Here is a 13,434-nt window from a genome sequence, read left to right as displayed (position 1 = left end):
CTTGGTTTGCTGGCAGAAATGCTGCCGGTTTGTACTCCACTAGGCTATTCTTTCATTTGCCAAATCCCCAAGTCCGGGAGCAATTGAGTTCCCTTTTGCCATCCCACCAAACTTCTTCAAGAGGAGCAGCTTTTTCCTCAGGTGCAGTATCTCCATTAGAAGGCCTAATTCTATTCCATGTGAATCCTTTGTTTCTCAGTTCTTATGTACTTGTGAGTGTGCATATTCATATACTCCGCCCTCCATAACTGCCATCCGCCGGTCTGAGAGGGAGTTCACCAGGCAGGTCCAGCTCCATCAGGACTAGCCTGGAAAAAAAGGAAGAGCCTTCCCTCCAATCCATCTGCTTTGGTCCAGGCCTCAGAGAGAGAGAAGAACCACTGGACCTCATCTCCTTTCCCTCCACCATTCCCTTCTCCTTTGTTTCGTGTCTTTTAGATTGTAAGCCTGAAGGCAGGGAACTGTCTGATTAAAAATAATAATTGTAAGCCACCCTGAGAGCCATTAGGGCTGAAGGGCGGGATATATAAATAAATAAATAAATAAATAAATAAATAAATAAATAAATGGTTTCCCCCTTAAATAAAAAAAAATACAATCCATTGAGAGTTTGCCTCTGCGGATCTTATTGCCTTCGTAAACATAGAGAAGATCTTGGGCTGAGTAACCCAGCCTTTATTGAGCTAATAATTCCCCCTAAACTAAGCACATAGCATGGTTACAAAGCATGGGGGCAATTTTTACTGATCTCATTCCCCATCATGTTTTACATGCAGCCTAGATGTAAATGTAGATGTTTGTACACCAGAAAGGATTTTCATCAAGAATTGGGGCATGGAGTTTGAATGTGACCTTTGTCCAGGAGGAGCTTCAGAACCACACACAAGTAGAACATAGAAAAGGTGGCTACACAATAGTCCAGTGATATAGTGGGATTCCTTCAAATTCCCTTCCAACATAGAGGGTCAGAGTAGCCCTCCTGGATTGTGTAGGTTTTTTTGGGGGGAATAACATGATTCAGATAGTTCTGCATTGTCCCTGTTTACCCAGTTACCCACTTGGTCAGGTGCTTGGGCATGGAAACAATACGAGGAAAGGGTGTAAAAGTCAACAAAAAGTGCCTTTTATTACTGGTTGGTTAGTCATTCCACAGCAACAGCTCCTGTTGGCTTTCTGAGTGGCAGGAAAGTCTGACATTATTACAGGTGTGCTTATATAAATGCAAAGATTTTGCTTTGTGATTCAGGAAGAAAGAAGACAGAAGGACGACGTGCTGCTGTGAAGCACTTGCTTTTGCTACTGTATGTAAGTTTTAGCTTTTATTTATTAATTTTAAAGAAATAGTAAGCTTTCAACCTTTTGCTGGCAAGAGGTAGGAAGCAAATTTATGTCAGGACTAAAAGGATAAACGTCAGTACCCTTGTAGTTGATGGACCACACAAGAAAACGTAAACTTTCTGATCAGCTGGAGAGCTGGTTGTGTCTTTCTATTGGAAGCAGATATACACCATTTATATAAAGGCTGCTCCTTTTGAAACCATGCCTAAATAGGATAAAGGCACCAGATTTAAAAAAAAACTCTAAAAAAATCTTTATTAACAGATTAATTTACACAAAAATATAAATAAACTAACAAAATACAAAGAAATGAGAGATAGTACAAATAATAAACCCCCACATTACTCACAACACATTAACACAGAGACATAAAACCTCAACCCCCCATTTCTGCTCCACTTCCCTCTCAATTCTGTGGTCTCTAATACCTAGTTATACTTCTATAGCTAATTCATTTTTTACAAATCAACTTTTTTATATTTACCTATAATGTATTTAACAATAATAGTAATTGTTTAACCAAACTTCCTTCGCATAGAAAAGTGTTCCTGTCAAATCACTAAAACCTACAATCATATTATCTCCAGTTCTTTTTTAAACATAATTTATAAAAGGTTGCCATGTTTGCAAATACCTTTGTGTTGAATACCCTTTTAACAAATTAATGAACTTGCCTGACGCAGCCATCTCCCATAATTTTTCTTTCCATTCTTAGATACCTGGAATGTCTTTATGCATCCAGCATTTAGCATACAGAATTTTTGCTGCAGGCGTCATATAGCAAATTAGTGTGCTATGCTCTCTTTTTGTCTTCTTACTATAACCCACAATATGAAACAATTCTGGTCTGGGTTCTATTTCTGACTTCCAAATTTTGGTTATGTTTCTCTCTATTTTTTGCTGTTTTACCTTTTTGCACTCCTATCATTGATGATAAAAAAACACAATAGATATTTTACATCTCTTACATTTACTATTTGTATTTGTATATATTTTTTCCTATTTATCCATGATGAGGTATACATTATTTTAAAGCAATTCTCTTTCAGACTATTACAAGAAGTAAATCTCAAACCTTTCAGCCATACCGTCTCCATTGATCAAAGTAAATATTATCTCCAACATTTCTTGCACACTTTACCATACATACTTTAATTTGCTCCTCCTTTGTTTCAAATCTTAATACTAATTTGTAATTTTTTTTGCATTTAAATGAGTATCTTCTACATCTATCAAATTTTCAAACACTGTTTTCACTTTTGCAAAACCTAGACTAATCTTGTTCTCCTTGAAACTTTCTTTTAATATGAAATAGGTTAACTACTACATTGTATGCCCTACTTCCTCTAATTGTTGTAATTCTTAATTTTCCAGTCTCCCTACTCTCCTCTGATTAAATCATGATATCACAACCAATTCTTTACCGTGCCTAACTCTCTTATACAAAAAGACTCTTGTGGGGGTACCCAACCAGGTATTTTTACAATAAACCTATAATTATATTTATTCCACACTCTTAATAGAACTCTTCTGACAATGTCATTTTTAAAATCTACATTCATCCTCACCTTTCCAAACCACAAGTATGTGTAAAGGCACCAGATCTTGTTTGATCTTGGAAGCTAAGCGCAGTCATTAGCCCTGGCTGGTACTTGGATGGGAGACTATACTTTAGGAAAGAGATATACTCCATTTATTAAGGAGCCCTGGTGGCACAGTGGTTAAATGCCTGTACTACAGCCACTCACTCAAAACCATAAGTTTGCAAGTTCAATACCAGTGAAAGGGCTCAAGCTCAACTCAGGTTTGCATCCTTCTGAGGTCGCTAAAATGAGTACCCAGATTGTTGGGGGCAATTGGCTTACACTTTGTAAACCGCTTAGGGAGTGCTTATTTGCACTGATAAGAGGTATAGAAATGTACCTGCTATTGCTATTTATACAAGGGGTGCTCTTCTTGAACCTTTGGACAGTATTTCAATAGCCCTTTTTAAAGAATAAGGTTATAGTTCTAATTCAGACCATATTTATTAGTCAGAAGTAAGAACTAATTAAAATCAAACAAGCTGTTAATTAAATTGAACATTTGGCAATTGAAAAGCAGCTTAACTGAATTTTTTTTAAAAGTGAAGGGACAGCCTCAAATTGGAATTTCAATGTAAACAGTTCTGCAACACTTTAAGTTTTTAAGAAAATCAGTAATTGATTAAATGAGAGGCAGTCTGAAAAACGAACAACTTTTACATTATTCAGCTGGTTAACACCTAATGCTCCTGAATTTTTGCAAAACAATGTCTTATTTTTTGATTAGCAAAAGAGAAAGGTTTTTGGTGTGATAGATGAGAAATAACTATTTTGAAAGTTCACCAAGCTATTTTCCTCTGTCCTCAAAGCGAGAAAGAGGGGAAGAGTAAAATCATGCATGGGATTTTTCTTTCTCATAAAAACAGAAATGAAAATGTCAATTTAAAATTAACTCAGTTGTTAAAAATTAGCTTCCTTCAATACGAACATAATTGAATCAGATTTTTTGGTTTATTAAGAGTAAGAGAACAATTCTTTCCCACTAATGTTTCTATATCTGTTCATAGTGAATGAGTATAGTATAAATCTACCACATTCCTAATGAATGGAAGCTGAGGCCAGATACTACTGAGCCACATTTGGAGCAAGTATAGCACCTATATTAAATAGAAACACATTCTTGCCAAAGGAACCACATTTACTTTAATAATAAGTGTATTTGTGGGAATTTTTCACTTCAGGGTTTTGGAGTTGGTCTTGGATACAACATAATGTAGTTGACAGTTGCTCTTGAATACAAAAAGGGATAGAGCTGTGGCTGAGGCTTCTTGATGAATGAAACAAACTTTTCTGAGGTTAAATAAGAATGGTACCCATAAAAAGCACAACTAGACTTACCTTAACTCTGCCTAGAAATGATTCTCTCAGCTCTTTCATGTCTGAACTTTAGCTGTTGATTTTTGCCCAGTCCCACTCCCTGAGTAAACAAACCATGTACGCAAGCAGTGTACCATGTGAACTAGGACATCATAAGACCTTGATGATCCAGGTGGTTCTTTAATTCTCAGCCAGTCAACAAAAGACATAGACTTACCCTAGTTCAATAGTCATATCTTTGCACATGAACTTTGGACTGGCAGCTTTAGACCTTTGCAGTTCAGCCAGTTGACCTCTCTATGGCCAAATAGCCATCATCAGCACCAACTGCAGTGCCTTCCAACTGAATTTTAGGATTTAAACAACTATAACAATGGGGACTTGTTTGCATGGCCAATTCCCCCAATAGGTAGTAGGATGCCTCTTTATTGTCAGCAGTATGTGCTCTGGATGGGTAGTAGAAATGGCACCAGATTCTGATTGTCTATGAAGATACAGTACACCCTTGCTATCTAAGGGGATCAGTTCTGGATCGCCCCACGGATAGAAAAAATGTGGAACCTTAAGTCCCATTCTTTTCAATGGGTGCGCACTCCCGCTCACACCACCGTGTGCATGTGCACCCATTGAAAAAGCTTGGGCTTGCTGTTCGCAGAAGCTCAAACTGTGGATGGCAAGCCTGCAGTTGGCACAGCCACACTCTATTTATCATTCCCCTTCTTGTTAGCACACTGTTATAGATGTTAGGTGACCAACTTTTGTTAATTTGCTGTCTTGATAATGGTTCAAAATAACTGGATGATATGCTCACAGTGCCCTCATTCCCATGATTTTGACAGTTGATACTCTTTAGCTCATAGAGAAGCAGAGCAAAATAAGTTGAAGCCAGACTGGTAGTTTAAGGAGTCATATAATTTTTTGGGGGGGGGCTTGAGTTTACCTGAAGTGGGGCTCATCTTTGGAGGCTTTTACAGTAAATGATTTCTTGGAATCTGATGCATACTTAGCAGCCATGCTGGGTACTCTGGGGGTGTTCATATACTGCCACTATGTTTGCTTGTAAATGGCACACTATGCTTATCTGGTGAAACAGCTAAAACATTCAGCTACAAATCAGGAAACTCGTGGTTCAGATGTCACCTCTTCCAAGAAGCAAGGCACTCTCTACATTGCTAACTCCAATAACTGCAAATCTATCTTACGTAATCGAGTTCTTGTTAGCATTACAAATAATAAATATGAAACTGCTTTGAACATTTGAAAGACATATACAAACACTAAATGCAGTAGTCCACCCTTATCTACAGTTTGTCTTTCCATGGTTTTAATTACTCAAAGTCAGCCACGGTCTGAAAATATAATGTAGACCACCCTTATCCACCATTTTGCTCTCCACTGTTTCAGTTACACAAGATCAATCACAGTCCAAAAACATTACAAGTATAGGGTTCAGTACTATCCATGGTTTCAGGTATCCATTGGGGGTCTTGGAACATATCCCCCACAGATAAGTGGGAAGGCTACTGTACTATTTCAAAGTAAAGCCAACTTTACAAAGGCAGTATGATTTCCAGGGCTGTCGCTAATACAAAGAAAATTGTGTCTGCAATCCTATAGCCACCTCACTTTGGTGGGTCTTACTTCTGACTAAAGTAGTCTAGGATTGTCCTGTAAGACAGCAAGCACTTGGCCTAGGTGAGGGGAATCCATTTTGCACAATAAATAATAAATAAAAAATAAAATTTTTATTTATATGCCGCCCTTCCTCCGATCAGGGCGGCTCACAACATAATTAAAATACAAACAATTCCAATAAAAACATATTTAAAACAACCCAACAGTAAAGCCCCAAAGCCCAACCTCTTGGCCACGAAAGAGAGGAGGGAGGCCCACAGGATATTTACTCGGGGAATGCCTGTTGGAATAGGAAGGTTTTGAGGTCCTTCCTAAATTGGGCCAGGGTGGTGGACGAGCGGAGCTCTGTGGGCAGCGCATTCCAAAGGGCTGGGGCAGCTATGGAGAACGACCTCCGAGTAGTGGAGGCCAACCTAGCCCTAGGCACCTTCAGTAGCTGCTGCCCAGACGTTCTGAGGCTTAAATTTGTGCATGGAAGGATGTTGAGAGGAGGGGGGGGCACCTAGCAGCAATGGGCAGGGCCCCAGTTTCTTACACGAATCCCACACCCATGCATAGGAGCTCATCACACATACATTTAACCTGTCTGCACTCTAATGGGATGCAGCCAAGATGTGGGATGCAGGTGGGAATTATCGCACAAAATTTGACACCAATTCCACTGGATGAGTACAGCTTGGCTGCATCCTGGGTCCCAGGTGCACTTCAGCGGCCACTTTCCTAAGCTGGAAGTTCCTGGCTTTGAAAAGTGGCCATCAAAGTGTGCCTGGGAGCCAGGCTGCAGCCGGGCTGCACTTGGCTGGTGGAATTGGTGACAAATTATGTGTGATAATTCACATCTGCATCCCACACTGGCGGTGCATCCTGTTAGGGTGCAGTCAGGTTAAATGTGTGTGCGATAAGCTGCACATACAAAACAATGTTGCTTGCAAGCTTCTGAAAATGGCAGTTAGCCTTGTAGCATTTTAAAAAATGAACTGCAGCATGGTATGTGTGTGCATGGTCACAAACATGGGTGGAGGAAAAGATGAGCCACAAAGCCTGTTCTGCAATGATTTTTAAAACTTCCATTAGCACCAAAGGCGTCTTCTAAAGGTAAAATGGGGGGGGGGGGGGGATATCTCTCACTTCTGACCAGTGTTCTGAAGTTAAGATATTTTACTTACTGAAAAATTCTGACTGGAGAGGAAGAAATCTTATTTGCATGGGGGAGATGCATAGGAATCTGAGGGAGAACCTGATAGGCTACCCCTTCCCAGACCCATGAACCAAGTTTCTCAATTCTAGCTATGCCCATTCCCTATGAGTTATATGTGAGTAGATACAGTATTTATAGGATTTTATATCTTGGAGCCACCATTTGTGGGAAGTGTGTGTGTGTGTGTGTGTATGTGCCTTCAAATTGTCTGATGACTTACGTTGACCCCATGAATTTCATAGGGTTTTCTTAGGCAAGGAATACTTAAGAGTTTATCAGACAAGGGGAATTGGAAGTATAATCCGATGGCAATCTGAACGCAATCATGTGGTTTCACATTATTGCGTGATAGACTGCCACATGCAAATTTGGGCAATGACATGTTGTTTTCAGGCAATGGGAAGCCAGTTTGAATGCAATCCGCATTCACGTAATTGCGCTAAACTAGCAACTTTAAGTGAATGTGTTCTGGCCCCACTTTCTTTTCATTCAAATTTAAGAGAAATTCCTCCCGTTTGATAAACTCCCCAGTTGGTTCTACCAATTCCTTCATCTGAAATACAGCCTACAGCATCTGTTATTCTTTGACTATTTCAATTTTCTCATTGTCTAGGATGAATTCTTGTAGTCTTCCATGGCCATTATTTTTGTTTTCTTAATGTTCAGCATTAAGCCTATCTTGGCGCTTTCCTACTTCACCTTCTTCAGTAATTGTTTCAGGTTCTTGTTTCTGCTAGTAATATCGTGTTGCCTGAATATCTTAGATTGTTAAAGTTCCTTCTCCTGATCTTCATTCTTCCTGCCTCTGACTTTAAGCCTGCTGTGTGAACAATACTTTTAGCATACAGGTTGATTAAATAGGGTGACAGTATGCAACCTTGCTTTACCCCTTTGCCAGTTGAGAACCTTTTGTTTCTCTATATTCTGCCCTGGAGAACCCTAATTAAAATCATTAAAGCACTATCTGAATTAATTTCTTCCTGTCTCTCAAAAGCATGCACAGCCACTGGTAGGTACATCTAGTGTGTTTACAAAAGTTTGGCAAGAATGACAGCAGTGTCAAACTATGTGATTTTACAGAACACTTTCATCCCAGGTAGCAATGAAAGGCACAGAAGCCCTGCCAGAAATATGTTGGCAAGCTTTGTTTAGAAAAAGAGCTTCATGGGGGTTGGGGTGGGGTGGGGTGGAGAAACATGACTTTTCTAACTAAGTTATATTACTCTCTTCCAGATTGAGACCTTCTCTTTGGATATGTGGAACTCTAACCCAGGTAACTTTTGCTTTATTATGGAACAAACTGCAAAGGTTCTTCTCAGGCAGGTTCTTGCTTCAGCGGAAAGTGTATTTCACAGGTTCCTGGAACAGGCTGAAATGATCAAGTCCAATAGAAGCAGATTCCCCCACCCTCTAATGTGCTGCTTTTCAATGCATTGTCTGAGACAGTGGCCTTTATAAAACTGTATCTGAACAACATCACAGGGAACATGACCTACAGTGCTGGTTGCTCCTACTTTTAGAAAGCAAAAAGTTTCTACTTTCCTTGTTTCTCCATTCCCCAATCTTTGCTCCCTCGGTCTAAGCAGTCCCCACGAAATCTGGCCAAATAACTCCATTGACCTTTATTGCAATGTGTTTGATTTTGTGTAGTTTGTTGTTGTTGATCTGACCAAGATGGCTGTGGTGGAACTCAGTGAGTCATGAGTTCCTGACGTTCAACAGCAGTCAGAAACTCTGTTTCTGGAGCTCAGTGTTGTTAAGCATTGCATGCAAAGAGAACAAGAAATAACAGCCAGAGTCTTGCTGGTTAGTCCCATGTAAACCCACTGAATCAATTGTTAGATTCTGGGTCAACTCATAGATAAACTCATTTGATTCAATGGATCTACTCTACTCAGGACTAACATTTAGAAGGAAGGGCTTGGTTTTCTTCCCAGTCCTTCATGCAGTGGAAAGTTATACAGAAATCAGACAAAGGTAGCCATCTGGTATGGACAATTTAATTGATCCTGGGACTATGAAAGTCCATTTTTTAAATAGGAAAAATACAGCATGCCAGCATGGTTGGTTAATCATCTTGACTATGGATTGTGTACTTGTAATAGTTAATCTGTTTTCTTCCTCAGACAGGAAGAGCCAGATTAACTTTGCAGTTTATGGAGTTTACCACATGGAGCCTTACCAAGGGCAAAAGGTTTCTCGAGTGTTCCTGAAGCACAAAGGTGTGATAGTGCATCATGCTTCTAAAACATCATTGTGGCATCCCACTTCTCTCCCGTTGACGAAGCGTTTGCGGAGCAGCCATTTTTTGAATAATGGAAGATCCTGTTATTAAAAAAAATGGCTGCTCTGCGAATGCGTCACTGATGGGAGAGAAGTGGGATGCCTCAATGACATTTTAGAAGTGTGACATGTTATCACACCTTTGCACTTCAGGAACGTTCTAGGAACCTTTTGCCAATGTTTTACCAATGGTAAGTGCCTCCATGTGATAATCCCCTATGTCTAACTAGTAGAGGAATTCTGCCATTTAATTTGAAAGACAAGTGCTTCTCATGTTTGCATGAGTGCAAATCATTGTCTCTCAGCACGTACGGGAAAAATTATCCTACAGAAAGCTGATCTTTTGACCTTTCCCTTTGGATAGGCTATCTCTTGTAAATGTGTATGTGTATCCTGCCTGTTGACTTATGGTGACCCAATTAATTTCATAAGGAAATTAATGCAAGGAATATACATAGATGGTTTTGTCAGTTCCTTCCTCTGAGGTAGAGTCTTCAACACCCAGGGTGTCACTACTGGGATGTGGAGGGTGCAGGTCTCATCAGGTGACACCCCAAGGGTGTGTGTGTGACACCACTACACACACTGGTTTGCTTTGTATGCAAGTTCTTCATCACTGAATGTTGGCAGCGTCTTCTGCAAGAGACCTGCTAGTGAATCTATGATGTGAAATCCATTTTCTAGGGAAGGATTGCTGATGTTTATTTGGAAAGTAATTTGGAAAGGATATACCATTCAGTAAGAATAAGGACTGCTGAAGGAAGATTCTTCACTCAGATATTAATTTAGTTCCCAGTTGATCACAGGCATTATATGTTACCCAGGCATGGGAACTGGGGTAGTTAGAAGGCCTATCCTCCTTAGAAAAACACCCCCACCCCCTCATGTGCCCACATATACATGCACACAGAGAAAGAAAGGTCAAAAGCATGTAAGAGCAGGACTTGCAGTAATTACTAACAAATAATTATTTTGCTGATTTTTTTCTTTTTTCTTTTGCAGTGTTTTTGGCATAACTAATTTATTTTTTTAACTGTAGCTTAATGTGGGATGCTTCTACTACTTCTAATAATGGCTTCTAGGTTTCATATTTTCCATATTTATAGGTATGTGGCCTCATTAAATAATACAAGAAATACAGTCAGCCCTCCTCATAGGCAGGCTTGCCTTCTGTGGCTTTGAGCTTACGCGGAAGGCAAGCTCCATGAGAAGTAATGAGGTGCATACCCGCGCCGTGCACCCTGCGTACCACCGCATGCACACACCTCATTATTTCCTATGGGGCTTCAACATACGCTCTTTTTCCCATACATGGGGGAGTCCAGAACGGATCCCCTGCATATAGGGAGGGCAGACTGTATATCTAAATTTCCTCTGTTGTGAATGTTGTGGCGGCAATGACAAGGGATGAGATTTCTTTACATGAAATATTCCATAGTTGTGGAGATAATGCCAAGCTGCTGTGAACACTGATTTGTTCATAGCAACTAATTAAAACTATTTAGTTACTTTGTAGAAAAATCTATTACTTTGTAAAGTTTCAGTGCTAACTAACTGTCAGTGGGTGGTTTGGGTTGGAGTTATAACCCTAACTAAGTTTTTGGAATTTAATATACTACACCAGATTAAGTTTTCCTGACTGCCATTAGATGAAATGAATACCTAAATTAAACTTTGGATTTCAATCTATTCATTTTGCTTCCTGACAGGAATGTCATCTCAACAGCCTTGCCCTCCTGGACCTTACCCTGGACCCTATCCTGGGCCAGGCATGCAGCCATGTCCAAATCCAGGCTACCCTGGCCATCATCCTCCACCCACTGGATTCCCTGGGCCATGTGGGCCACCTCCTCATGGGCATCATCACCATGGGCATCACCACCATGGACATCACCACCATGTGCTTCCCCACTTTGGACATCACCACCATGGACATCATCATCATGGCCATTGCAAGTGATATCAAAGAAAGAGGTAAAAATGAAACTGAGGAGATGAATTCAGAGTACTGTATGGGTTGAAAGGCAAAAGCTAAATAATGGGAAGGAGGGAGTATAACAGAAATCAAGAAACAAGAGGAAATGCTAGCATTCTCAATATCCATTTTTTTTTTCTTTTCAGCATGGTTCCAGCTCCAGCAGCACCTCAGATTTAGACTGAAGACATCCTTTTCTGCTTTCACAAGCAGCCCAGCTTTCTAGCACTTTAGAGTGCCATTAGGACTATCCCGAAGTCCTTCTGTATCTCTGTAACATGCTCCTTGTTGTCCACCTCTTACTCATATGCACAATTAAACATGCCATGTGATTTATTATGTTCATTTTTTAGTAATTCCAGCAAGACATGATTAAATAAAAATATCATGATTGTCCAATATAGGTTTTCATTGAACAATTTGTTCTCATTTTTACATTGTAATCTTGAAACAGATTAACATGGTTACCTCTCTGAAAGATTTGGTATCCATTTTCCATTAGGCACTAATTACATTAAGTATCCATATAGTTTAGAAATCCAGTTTAGCATAGTCTTTTATGAGACTTTCAATGTATTATCAAAAACACTTAAATTTCACAGGAGTAAAATTTGTTATATTACAGATGGAAAGACATATGCCATGCTATTTTTTTCTAAACACCAGAATAAACTCAAATATATCACTACACAATAATAAATGGCACTATTTTTAAGATAGTGTGAAAACATTTATTTACCTTAAGTGCAATTTTGGCTTACATTAACAATGTTATTCCAGAAAAAAACAATCCCAAGAATGTACTGGAGTTGCAGTTTGGTTGCACATTGTCATGTACTGGCTAACTTCATAAACAGAAGCTTCAGCAAAGTCAGAAAACATTTCCCAGAAAATGATTTATCCCAGCATAACAATGTTGTCAGGACTGAAGCATTTTCAGTTATGTAGTACAGTCAGTCCTTCTTATCCCCAGATTTTTTATCCACAGATCTGAGCATCCAAGGCTTGAAAATACTTTAAAATATACAGATTTTTATAGGCAAACCTTGATTTTGCCCTTTTACATAAGGGTCACCATTTTACTATGCCATTGTATTTAATGGGACTTGAGCATCCACAGATTTTGGTATCTACGGAAGTCCTGGAACCAAACCCCAGCAGATACCAAGGGCCCACTGTATATGAAAAGCACATTGCAACTCAAATGGTTTTCACAGGCTTAAATCCTATTAGTATACAAACCAAAACATTTCATTTCTGAAGACTACCCTTCCTTGTTCTTCTGGTACCAGGCAATCTCATGGAAATGACCTTGATAGATCACAGCTCATTTTTTCTTTCCCACACTTCTGCTTATTATCTGGCACCATGGACAATCCCACCACCTATACTAGCTTCACCAGTAGTATAGTACATCCCATCATCCAGTATTAAAAAGCATATCAAAACCTGTAGCTACCATGCATAGCAGCAATGATGATCCTGACACACATTAATCAACATGACTCCTTCCATCAGTGGTTTGACAGTATTACCTTAGAAAAGGAGGCACTCTGATCAATGCAGAAGGAAGGGGGTTACTATCAATTGAAAGGAGAGAATAATATTTTTTTTCAGGGAAGGTTGGATAAATGGGAGTTTATTGAGACTGCAAAATATTAGGATGGGACACTTTCCATTTAGATCTGGGCATGAAGCCAACTAAGCCAAAACAAAGGAACTGAGGAGAAAATAGTCCAACAGAGAAACAAATGACTCGCTTGTAAAGAAACCAAAAAAAGCATACTGTACTGGTATGAAAGGACTACTAACATTTGATGGCTGATACAGTCTGATGCCTGGAAGAGCATCACTGGGCAATGAAACTCCCAAGCTATTGCTGAATGAGTGGCCTCAGATAAAGGGTTACTAAAATCTTATCTCTGATTGGATAGGAGGATCTTTGCATTTTTGGAGACTAGTGAGGTTCATCTCTGATTGGGCAGCAAGTGGCTGGAGGTAATATAGAAAAACCAGCTCCTGAAGCCTGAAAGGCAGTCTTTTCTTTTAACTGTCTTCAACCTGGATATAATTACTTCAGACAGCTCTGATGCTGATAATACTGC

General features: G+C 39.5%; 1 long non-coding RNA gene across 1 annotated transcript; it reads left to right on the top strand.

The window, feature by feature from the left end:
- Positions 1-975: 975 nt before the first annotated feature.
- On the top strand, positions 976-11,728 carry LOC121919768. Its single transcript, XR_006101578.1, has 4 exons — positions 976-1,305; positions 8,305-8,344; positions 11,064-11,328; positions 11,476-11,728. It is a non-coding gene; the product is annotated as an uncharacterized LOC121919768 (long non-coding RNA).
- The last annotated feature ends 1,706 nt before the right edge of the window (positions 11,729-13,434 follow it).

This window comes from Sceloporus undulatus, chromosome 1 (assembly GCF_019175285.1).
Source record: "Sceloporus undulatus isolate JIND9_A2432 ecotype Alabama chromosome 1, SceUnd_v1.1, whole genome shotgun sequence".
Classification (NCBI taxonomy): Eukaryota; Metazoa; Chordata; class Lepidosauria; order Squamata; family Phrynosomatidae; genus Sceloporus; species Sceloporus undulatus.
Note: the sequence above shows the minus strand (reverse complement) of the source record. Positions and strands in the feature narration are given on the sequence as shown.